Raw genomic sequence first — 8,312 nt, forward strand, 5'->3', positions numbered from 1 at the left:
ATATATACTTAATATGAAGAATACATAATTGTTTTATATTTTATTTTCATATATTTGGAAACAGGCATCCTCGTGGAAAAAGTGTTTCTGAATTTGTGTTAATGTTTTAAGAAAATGCCGTTTATTGACACATTGTAAAAGTAAATGTGTTAAAGTTATATTTTATTGGTATGTTCATAAGACACTTATACACTTATACACATAAGACACTCATAGTCGGACAAATCTGTTTCCTGCCACCTTAAACACATGTGTAGTTATCAGGTTTTGTGCGTTTAAATGGCAAGTTTAGCGAAGGCTTATGCCACTCAGATGAACCTGTAAAATATAAAAAAACAACTAATAAGCACAGAAAGAGTAGAACCGACAGGATAGCTGTCACGGACGCCGCTGAGTGGCGCTGATTCACTGTGCGTTGGGTTCTTTCTGACATCCCTGGAGAGCACACAGGGAGCGAGTCAGCGCAGCACAGCGCTCCAGACCTTTGCCTTCAGCACCAGCAGATCCAGATCCTGCGCAGAGCGTCTCCAGCGCGGACCAACACCGTGAAAACAAGCCCAACAGGATACTACGTGGGGTGATGGCTCCGTTACTAACATCTGTGTGATTTTTAAATCAGACGCGAAAGCGCTGATGTGAAGTTTAACGCCGCTCTCATTTGAGTTGAGATGAAGATCTGAGACGCCGCGAGAGAAGGAACTTTGCGTCTCCGCGCGCCCGGACGCCCTGCGGGGACATCGGGCGCTTTTGTGATCAGAGGACTGAACTTCTTTTTTGTGTTTGTGGGTTTCTGACTCTCTCTGACAGAGTAGATATAGGAGAGATCATTTGGTGCGGATTGTTCAAGCCTCTCCGATTCGTGGATGGAATAAATCATAATGGAAGGGCAATGAGACCCGTCTCTGCTGCTGGGCAATAATCCGGACCACCGCACCAACAGGTATGCAGCTTTTGCTGTTTATTTGGTTTGACACTTATATTTTACATGTGCTTAAATAAAAATTTCACAACGTAGATGTCCAGAGAAGAGCAGGATGGTGTTTAGTAGCCTATTCCACATAGTCAAAAAAATAATTAATCCATTTTAAAATAAACGGGTATCGTCTGTTTTAGTGATCCATGACAGTTCGTTGCTTTAGTGAGTCATGCATTCTGATCGTGACCGGACGCGGGTCACTGAAACTTAATAGGTAGGCTATAGCCTGTGTGTAAACCTGAGAATCATCCTGGGAGCTATAAAGCTGGACTATTTTGTGTCAAGCGTGATTAAGAAATAATATCATAGAGTAAAAAGGGCAATGAGTGTGATGAGTTTGCGTGTGCGCGCGCGGGAGAGCAAGGGTATGTGTGTTGACGGTGCTTCGTCTTCTTACCGCATTAACAGTACATGCCATGTAAAAGACAGGCTTACCCCAGTAAATCAGCTTACCCCGGTTGGAAAGGGTGCAAACAGAGTAAAGGTATCTGGTTTCATCAGCACACGGAGCCTAGCACGAGCATCTAAGATGTGCCGTCACGCGCACATATACGGCCACCAACTCATTCACTTCAAGCAAGTATGATGGGAAGTCCGAATCATTTTTGTTACTATTTCTCTCTCGCTTTTTCGAACAGTTCCTTTAAAAAAAAATGTATAAATGTTTTCATCATTTCCAATTTCGTCGTTTGCAATTGTTCAGTGTCTTCTAGCCCTGATTTACCTCATAAAATGACACTTAGAACATAAATAGGCATATAATTTGCATTTACATTAAACACAACATTATATGAGTAACTAACATTTATTTACACTGGCTAAAAAATGTTTATTTTTTAAAAACTCTATTTCTCACAGTTCATAGGGTTTCAGATCATTTTTTATGAATGGTTGTCAGTTCAGTGAGTCGCTGACTCGAGAATCACTGGAATCGATTTTATTCATTTTATTGCGCCTTGAACAAATGCTTCACACTTATTCGTTAGCGAATCATTCAAATAGGTTTTGTGATCCAGTTTAATCACTTCATTACAAAAGATTCTACTGAACTGAACCATTACGAGACAAAAATGCAATAAAAGTGGGTTTCACACATACATCTTAACTTTCTTCTTTTTAAGCTGTTTTTGCATCAGTAAATTGCACCAAATGAGATAAAGCGTTTTATAAATCCTCCAAATCACTCTGGGAGAGAGATAAAAGACAGGAAAAAAATGAATATTGCAGAATATGGCCATATGAATTTGTAGTTGGAACTATAATTTCCACAGTAATTGCATTGCCTTGGCTGCTGTGGTTGGCTGATATAACTCCCTTCGGGCCACAGTGCGCATTTATTCTCCTCCTAACAGAGCTGGTTATGTGTTCGCTATGAGGGAGGATGTTGTTGGGAGCAAAAGGCTTAGGAACACACAGATGCCCCGCTGATACTGGCTGCTGAAATAATTCTTTGTGAATCACCACTGAATGTAGTAGTTTATTTGATTTGGCTCTTTTGTGTGCAGGTCCTGGATCTGCTGTTAGAGTCAAAGTGGTTTAACCCGAGCACTGCATGTGAGACGGGCCTAGCTGTACTGATACACTCATTCTCACTCACTGGATGCATCTGGAAGCTTTTGCCAATGTAAATGGTTGAAAAGGGGCAAATGCAGTAATCTGCCCATCCTGAGACCCAGAGCAAGTTTAATTAGCCTGTATATTGACAGGAAAGAGAGAGTCGCTTTATAAAAATGATTTACTAATCAGAGAAAGAGGGATAGAGAAAGCGAGAGAGTGTGCTAAATTATATTTGACTTGTACCATCTGAGGTGGAACATTTGCAGGCCTGTAAGAATCTGGTGTATTTTTAATGCACTAAACTTGGTTTTAAATATTTCTTTCCGGTCATAATCGCTCTCCTTTTCTCTTTATTGTATTATAGCACTCTCTTTCGGCCAAGAATTTGTTTGTAATGCTAATGTGTTGTTTAGCTGCTAGATGATGCTTATTTTCCTCTCATTATCTCATTACCAATTTCATACACTCGGAGCGGCACGTGTATTGTGTGTGTTTGTGTTTATAAAGATGTTTGGCTGCATTATTGTGTGTGTTTTCACAGGCTGTTAACTGTGACAAATAACTGTTACTTGTTGGAATGGCTAATGTCTGGGTCAGAGCGGGAATCTCAGGTTTCTGCAGCTGGTTTGGGTTTCAGTTAAAATGATTTGAGTGTAGTCAGCTGACCAGACCCTGTTCATTCAGTCCCACTAATTTATCTAGTGTGGTGTGAATAATTCATCAAAGCGTTCACAGAGAGCCGGTGTGTGTAATTATGTTTGTGCCATTGTGTGTGTGTGACTCTCCATTCACAGCAGCAGAATACAGCTGTCAGTCCAGTTTTAAAGTGCTAAATACAGATACATAGCCTACATTTGGTGTATGTGTGTGTGTGTATATGTGTATACCACACTACTGGTAAAAGTTTTGGAATTATTTTTAAAAAGAAGTATCTTATGCTCACTAATGCTTCATTTATTAGATCAAAAATACAGTAAAAATACTAATATTGTGAAATGTTACTCCAATTGATGACTGTTTTATTTTTTAATATGTTAATATTAATATATTTTAATATTTATTCCTCTGATAGCAAAGCTGAATTTTCACTAGCCATTACTTCAGTCTTTGGTGCCACATGATTCTTCAGAAATCATTCTAATATGCTGAAACTGCAAATTGATTTAATGTGCACCTGTTCTCTTCACGTGAGATGATACTTCACACTTCACAACATTTGTTTGTTTGGAGTGCAATGAAAAATTAAATGAAGAACATGATTACTTGATTGTTTTTACTATATGGTGTCAATATCTGAAAGGAAATTATGTAAAATAAATGACTAGCAACTATTAAAGAAACATGACAATGCTGTCATAGTGTTGGCAGAACAGTGGAAGATACTGTGGATCTGCAGTTTATTGAGTGTGATGACTATAGGTAGAACTGTGGAAGTGTTCAGTTTAGTTGGCTGATGCGGTGTGGTTTTGTTGGCAGACATGGATTATTAGTATAATGAGGTTTTTTATGCATTAGTTTTCCCTTAATAGTGAATTTGCAAGTTTATATCCGTTGATACGCTCTAAGAAAAGTCTATAAAAATAAGGCCCAATGCACTGTTAATATGATGAAATTTCTGTATTGATCTCTCGCAGGTGTTTTACACATTTTAAATTACACATTGAATTGTGTTATCTTTTAGAGTTAGAGGAAATGTCTGTAAACTTGACGTAAAAAGTATTGGTTATTTTCTTCCAGGACATTATATGTTTTTGCACTGATATTTTTTCTTACAGCGTATACCTTCAAAAACATTTTGTGAATGTAATGGTTAAATAAATGATTTATACAAAATTAGTTGTGTTTAGAAGGTAATTTCGCAATTCGGAAGAAAGAATGGAGTTTTAAACTTCTGAATATTTATGCATGAAAGTTTCATGGCCCTGATATTGATGATTGGTTATTTTCAGTAAATTGTTTTGTGTGCAGAGTCGTCTGCCAAAGTGTTGATTAATAAGAGAATAACAAAACACCAGATTGATGAAATCTGCACCTTCAGAAAAACGAACAGTTTCTGCATCAACCTTATTCTACTTTTTGATCCCACCATGTGGAATCACACAGAGAGGATCTCCCAATGAGAAAATAAGAGCAGTGATGACCACAACTTCACTCTTCACCTCAGAGTTCAACAGACCTTGGCTGAGAGAGAGAGCACTTTATTACTGCAGTCTCACCCTCCTTTCTTTCATTCAGTCATCATTTCTGTCTCACAGGACAAGATTAACATTACTGTCATGACACTGCCTCTGCAGGAATCAAGAGATGGAGAGAAAGAAAGTAATAGAGAGTAAGTGACCCCCAGTGTTTCCCGAGGTGAAGCGTATAAATGGATGACTTGCTCAGTCACAGGGTGAGCTGGGTGGAGAGGTTGTGTGTGAGCATGTGTGTGTGTGTGTGTGTGTTTGTAGGCTGAAGTATTTATTTATTTGTTGAAAGAATCTTTATTTTCCAGTGAGAGACAGCAAAATAAGTGCCTAAAAAAGAACAGGTAAACAAACACAATAGAAATACCCACAGAAGAATGCTACTCTTTTAACGCTCAGGAGACTTGATGTTGCACTTCATTTAAGTATCAACTTTGTCCAAAGTGTTTCTCTTAAAACGTACATGGTATACGTAGAGTAAAAGCATAGAGCTTTAAAATGAAAGAGGATAGCATTGCTCAGATAAATTGGTCTTGGGAGAATTTGATGAGAAATAATTGTGTTCGTACTGAAATATCTGGCATTTCATTGCAGATTTGGGTATCTTGGCACAGTGACACGTGAGATTATGTGAGTCTTTCTCAGGAGAAAAATTAGAAGCAGGAGACTTAACAAAAGTATCCATTTGATCTACTTTTAATGACAATGCCGCTGTTTTTATAGTAAATATGAATGGTATAAAATTGAGTGAAATCTTTGGCATAAATTGAGTAAAGTGAATAAGAATGTAAAGTAAAACATTAAATTAGCAATCAAGAGCTAATACTGTACATTTCGGAGCATTTACAGGTAATTTTGAGTAGGAAAGGTCACAACAAAACAACTAAACTAAACATGACAAAATGCACTTTTTAAAAATGTATTTACACCTCCTTAACACATACTTTATTGAATGTTTTAAAAAGAAGTATCTTATGCTCACCAGTGCTGCAACTATTTGATCAACATTACAGTAAACCAGTAATATTGTGAACTATTATTTAACATTTAAAATTACTTATTCTATTTTAATGTATTTTAAAATGTAATTTATTCCTTTTAGCAGCCATTACTCCTTCAGAAGAAAATCCTTCAGAAATCGAATACGTTGAGTTGGTGCTCAAGAAACATTTCTTATTATTACCAATGTTGAAAATATTTTTATCTTTTTAATGAATTTTGAGCTCTAATTATTACATGAGTAGTAATGAAGAGTTTGCTTAATCTTTTCAAGTTTGAACTAAATAATGCAATGTAGAAAGTACAAAATTAATGTCCGCTACTTATTTCACAACAAAGTATTTTCTCATTTGACATATGAGTGAGGTTCACGTCAGCACACCTTACATACGATTGCTCAAGTGTTACCACTGGGCGCATCTTGTGATCTAGTTTGTGTTTGAGCGTGTGTGACTATCATAGTGGGTTTGCATTTGGTACTTCTGGCTGAGTTTCACTCTCCGGGTCCCTGATGTCGTGGCTACTGATCTCGTTTGCCAGAATTCAGGCAAAACAAGCACCTCGGAGCCGAATTACACCCAACTCCCTGCCTGATGTGAATTTTCACATAACACACATGCACACACACCTTGAGGATCAGCCAGAATGAAAGCAAGCAGTGGTGAAGGCTTGCTGAAGGATGATGGATAAGAACGGATCCACCGTTGAGGTTTATTTTGGGACAAATGCACGTGGGTGTGAGGGCCATCAATCATTCAGTTTGAGGTTTTTGCAGGACTAACCTGGACTCAGTCAAGCTGTAATAAACTGCAAGGAAGCGACCCGCTGTACCTCCCTTTTTAACTTGTTTGTTTGCTATAATACTTCATTGTTTCCTTCTGTCTGTTTTTCCTGTTTTCTTTCTTATCTTTCTCCCAGTCCTGTTTTCTCCTCTCATGTATCTTGGTGTGAGACAGCTTTCACTCAGAACAATTTGTTTTCGGTGAACCACTAGGTTTGCTCTTTGTCTCTTACTGTAGTTACTCAAAAAAAAACTCTAGTTTTTAATTTTCTCTCTCTTTCTTTCGGTCTTCTCTCTGTTTTGAGGGTGTTGGGAATTGACGCCAGAAAGAAGACTTTCTGCTTCAGGGCTGAAAAAGCAATCAATATCATCAATCAATATTTTTCTCTCACCTTCTTTTTTCTTTACATTGAGTATGTTTTCCTTTGTCTTGTGTATGCATGATTCCAAATGAGTCAGATATGTTTTTGTTATATCTGTAGTAACATCACTGCATGCTTGGATAATTTTAGTTAAGTGAGTTCTGACACTTCAGTTAATTAATTACATACACAAAATGGCTTTTATCTCTTGATCTGGCCTTAATTAATGAATCACTTGATTCATTATTTGATGCTTCTCTCATTCAGAGTGACTCAGAGTACATCTAATGGTGATGTAGCTGATCCCCCTGAGAAACGTAGGGTTAGGGTTCTTAATTTAAGGCAGAATGGTGATAAACTGGGGCTTGAACCTGAAACCTTTCTGTCATCACCATAGATCCTTAACCATTAGGCTTCCAACACCCTTTCCTGCTTGGGATCTGAAAGTTTTCTTAGTAATGGAGCTGATCTATCTTCATGTTAATGTGTACACCCTCTGATCTCATTATAAAATGTGAAGTTTGTAGATGTGACTAAATATCTTTGGGTTAGTATTTGAGTTCAGATGACTTGATTAATTTATTTTGTTCTATCTCTCATTGAGAGGTCTCTGAATGATGTATAACATTCTGGGGTTGAATGACTCAAGCTTGGGGTCGTTCCGCAGAGGGTGCTCATGATTACCAGCACATAATTAATAACACACATAGTTAATAAAACAAAAGAAAACAAATGAAATTGTTTTGTTTTGTCTTTGTCACGGTTCATAGATGCGTCGGCCCCTTCTGGTCGTTCGGTGTATTGCTGTTGATTGATCACTAGGTTCAGCTGTGGCTCGTCAGCTGCCCTATATCAGTCTCAGCGTTTGGTCTTGTCTTTGTCAGATCGTTGTCTCATGTCTGTTTTCGTTTCAGTGTCTCATGTGCTGCTCGGTTCCTGATTCCTGCTCTCTGGTGGATTTACTGACCGTTGTTCGGGATTATTGGACTGGTTTCCACTTGTTGTCTCATTGGTTGAGGATTTGTGCATCTTGCTCACTGCAGCCTAGCGTTACCGAGGAGGCCTGTCATCACTGCATCCACGACCATCTGTTTGCTGTGACTTTGCTTGTTTTGTTCACGTTTAATAAATTACCATCTAACCTCGCATTTGAATCCATCTTGTATTACCTGACAGTCTTTGCTAGTGTGGACTGTAAGTCTCTTTGAAGGTCTGTTGATTTGAAAGTTTGCAAAAAAGCATGGTGAAGTGATATGTATGTGTAATGTGGCCAAAAGCTACTTCATTGTCATTCATAATTACTGTATAGAATATTAGTCAACACTCATGTCTGTCAGTCAATCAGAATCAAGCTTTCAAATATATAGTGACTGTTTTTAAAGTCCATGTAAAGCAATAAAAAATATGTTTTCAATTTGTTATTTACCACCCCAGCCAAATTTGACAAAAAA

At 37.8% G+C, this 8,312-nt stretch overlaps 1 protein-coding gene across 1 annotated transcript in view; it reads left to right on the forward strand.

Annotated features, from left to right (window-relative positions):
- The first annotated feature begins 484 nt into the window (after positions 1-484).
- Positions 485-8,312, forward strand: part of tafa3b (TAFA chemokine like family member 3b) — a 79,914-nt gene continuing 72,086 nt past the window's right edge. The window contains exon 1 of the mRNA XM_016517023.1: positions 485-940. The gene's annotated coding sequence lies outside the window, so the exon portion shown is untranslated. The remainder of the gene's footprint in view (positions 941-8,312) is intronic.

The sequence above is a fragment of the Sinocyclocheilus rhinocerous genome, unplaced genomic scaffold (genome assembly GCF_001515625.1).
Source record: "Sinocyclocheilus rhinocerous isolate Xijiao unplaced genomic scaffold, SAMN03320098_v1.1 scaffold1168, whole genome shotgun sequence".
NCBI lineage: Eukaryota > Metazoa > Chordata > Actinopteri > Cypriniformes > Cyprinidae > Sinocyclocheilus > Sinocyclocheilus rhinocerous.